Source organism: Diabrotica virgifera, chromosome 2 (genome assembly GCF_917563875.1).
Source record: "Diabrotica virgifera virgifera chromosome 2, PGI_DIABVI_V3a".
In the NCBI taxonomy this organism is placed as follows: Eukaryota; Metazoa; Arthropoda; class Insecta; order Coleoptera; family Chrysomelidae; genus Diabrotica; species Diabrotica virgifera.
The window spans coordinates 141,098,745-141,102,834 of NC_065444.1; positions in this window are offsets into that span (position 1 = coordinate 141,098,745).

Sequence of the window (4,090 nt, forward strand, 5' to 3'; positions counted from 1 at the left end):
ACAGGCTGGGGAGGAAATGTTACATGCGATATCCGCCAACAGAACGGAAAGGTGGTGCAAGCTGGTCACGAGTCTGGACATGAAACAAAACAGCAGACGTGCCTGGAAGCTGATTCGGAATCTTGGCAACGATCCCGCTGCTCCGGCAGTCAACATGACAGAAGTCACACCCGATCAGATAGCCCATCATCTTCTAATGAACGGTAAGACGATATCAAGAAAGAACAAGGTGAGAGCTCAACGGAATATCGACGAAGAAAGAGATGTTCTAGGTACCTCTTTTTGTCTAGAGGAGATGAGAGGCGCGATCCATCAAATGAAAGATAATAAAGCGGCTGGCCTGGACGACATACGAACAGAGCAAATAAAGAACTTTGGACTAAAAACCGTAGAGTGGCTCGTAAAAATGATGAATTGCTGCATCCGTACATTACAAATCCCCAAAATCTGGAGAAAAGCTAGAGTGGTAGCCCTCTTAAAACCAGGGAAGGATCCGGCGGATACAAAGAGTTTTAGACCTGTATCTCTCTTGTGCCACCTTTTCAAGGCCTTTGAAAGAATGATACTGAACCGGATCGCAGAATATGTGGAGACTAAAATTATTCCAGAACAAGCAGGATTCAGGCCCGGAAAGTGCTGCTGCAGTCAAATTCTTAATCTCACCCAACATATTGAAGATGGTTTTGAACGGAAGGAAATAACAGGAGTAGCGTTCATAGACCTAACTGCCGCCTATGATACAGTTAACCATCAACGGCTACTCGCAAAACTCTACGATGTTAAAAAGGCAATATCCTAAGTGTCTACTATATACTAGTTCATGTTGTTTTATTAGTATGCTTTGATATTGAAAATAACTTCAATAATTGTCATTAGATTGTCTAATTTATAAATTGAAAAAATACATTTTAAATTCAAGATCCTGAACTTTATTTAACTTCTGCTGCGAACAATAGTATTATAAGATACTAATAATACTAATAGGTTATGGGCAACTCCAGTTAGAAGAATATTTTGCAGCAAGAAAAAACTTAAAGATTTGTTTTTTGTACGATGGCTGAAAATGATCATTCGGGACTTGGAAGTGTTGAAAAACTCAGAGGCAGAGAAAATTACAGTACCTGGAAATTCCAAATGACTGCTCTCCTGAAGTATGATGGTTTATGGTATTGTGTTCAGGTAATTTTTTAAATTTCTGCGCCGAGAGTGCATTGGCTTCTTCACGTTTACCTTTTTGCCATTTTTTGTCTTGCAAGAGTTTGGTCTTAACAAAATCAGCTGTAATGTCAACATTTGAATTTTCCAGAGCCATTACCATTGGGTCATATACTTCTGAGAGACCCTGCAGCATGATTGCACCCAAAAATTCATCATCGATCGGTTTTCCAATAGAAGATAATTGCTGAGATAAGTCCATCGCTTTGTTTACGTAATCTTTCATTGTACTAAAATTGGATAGTTTAATTGAACATAAATTTCGTAGTAAACGAAGTCGACGATGAAGACCTTTATCCTCAAATGCTTTTTCAAGTGCAAGCCATGTCTCTACAGCTGTTTTGCATTGCATTACATGAGGATATGTACTCTTATCCAGAGAAAGTATTATTTTTGAAAGTGCTTTCTCCTCGTGACGCTTTTTTGCTGGATTGTCTAAATTAACAACATTATTACCATCATTAGTATTATTACCAACAAAAATTCTGGTCAAGAGGTTGTGGTGGCAAATGACTGCAGGCTTACAGTAAAAGGAACTGGTAATGCTACAGTTACACTAAGAGAAAGTCGAGAAGAAAAATTGATACAAAACGTTAGGTATGTACCAAACCTATCGGTAAATCTCTTATCAGTAAACGCCTTAGTAACCAATGGTTGGTCTGTTATATTTGACATCAACGGATGCAGACTTTTTCACAATCAAAAGATAGCAGTGAAGAAGAGACCTGAAGCCACAGCAACAAATCTCGATGGATTGTATAAACTTAATACAATGGCTAAGGAAAAAGTTAACATTGCTAAACCTCAAAATTCACAGATGTTATGGCATAAAAGATTGGGTCATTTAAACCATTTTAGCATGGATCTATTAAAAAATGGTATGGCAACTGGTATACACTATGAAAAACAAGAAACACCTGAGCTTTGCGAAAGCTGTATTAAGGCAAAGCATGCCAGAAAACCATTTCCTAAAAATCCAAACAAAGAAGTTGCTAAAAATAAACTCGATTTGGTTCATTCAGATCTAGCTGGACCTATGGAGGTTCCATCATATGCTGGTTCAAAATATTTATTTACCCTTATCGACGACCATACAAAAAAAGCATTTTGTTATTTTTTGAAGTCAAAGGACGAAGTTCCTGAGAAGTTTCAAGAATTTTGTGCAGAAGTCGAAACTGAAACTGAAAGAAAAATTAAAGTTTTAAGAAGCGACAATGGTGGTGAGTACTGCAATGCTCGTATGAACAAGTTTTTAAAAAGCAAAGGCATCAAACATGAACTTACTGTGCCATATTGTCCTGAACAGAATGGTGTTGCCGAAAGGTTCAACCGCACTATTTTCGAAAAAGTACGTTCGATGCTGTTCGAGGTAAATGCTGAAAAACAAATGTGGGCGGAAGCTGCTAACACAGCAGTATATTTATTAAACAGATCACCAACCAAGAAACTGAAAGGTAAAACTCCAGAAGAAAAATGGTCTGGAAACAAAGTTGACCTTACAATTCTACGTATCTTTGGATGTTATGCATATGCTCATGTTCCAAAAATAAAGCAAAAAAAACTCGACCAGAAAAGTAAAGAAAAAATCTTTGTTGGGTATTCAGAAACATCTGCCGGATACAGACTGCTAGATCCTGTTACACACAAAATTGAAATTGCACGAGATGTTGTATTTTTGGAAGAAAAAATGAATGACAAACCGTTTGAAGAAAGAAGCATGTCATTTCCTCTTGAGCAGACTGACATTGAAGTTCCAATGGTTCCAAAGTTGTTTGAAGTTGAAACAGATGAACCTGCTGATCCTGAAACTGTTACAGTCCAAGAAAACAATCAAGTTTCAATTCGTCCAAGTACTAGTAAGAGTGTGAACGAGAATGATTGTGGCGAGAATGAAGCGAATGATTGTTTGGAAGTAAGTAATGTAGAGAGTTTCAATGATTTTGAGAAAGATATGACTGAAAGTGTGCATGAAAGTGTAAACGAAAATCATGTAAATACTAGAAAGCAAAAGGTAGATGATACATGTAGTTCGCGATATCCGAAAAGAGATAGACGAATGCCAAAAATGTATGATGATTTTGCAGTTGATAATGAGAGAGTTAGTTATGCAATGCCTTGCCTTCCTATTGATGATTTAGAACCCACAACTGTTTCAGAAGCGTTATCAGGTTCGAGAAGTTTTGAATGGATTAAAGCTATCGAAAAAGAGATGAATGCGTTCAAAATTAACAACACTTGGGAACTAGTAGATAAGCCTTCTAACAAAAACATTGTAAAAAACAAATGGGTTTTTAAAATAAAAAGGGATCAGAATGGTGACATTTTAGCTTATAAAGCTCGTTTAGTAGCCAAAGGCTTTACTCAAAAACATGGCATAGATTATAACAAGACTTTTTCACCTGTTATTCGTTACAGTAATTTAAGGTTTTTACTTGCATTGACTGCTGAACTAAATCTAGAAGCAGATCACATGGATGTAGAAACAGCTTTCTTAAATGGTAACATTGATCAAGAAATTTATATGTCTCAACCTGAAGGTTTTGAAGTGCCCGGTTTTGAAAACAAAGTTTGCAAATTAAATAAAGCAATATATGGGTTAAAACAATCTTCTAGGCTTTGGTATGAAAAGGCAACACAAGTTTTTCAAAAATTAGGTTACAAACAATCTAAAATTGAACCTTGTATTTTTGTAAAAATTTCTGATAAAATGCTAGTTATCATAGCATTATATGTTGATGATTTTTTCATTTTTTACAATGATGTGAGTGAGGTAAAATTTCTAAAATCAGAATTACAAAAACAAAGTTTGCAAATTAAATAAAGCAATATATGGGTTAAAACAATCTTCTAGGCTTTGGTATGAAAAGGCAACACA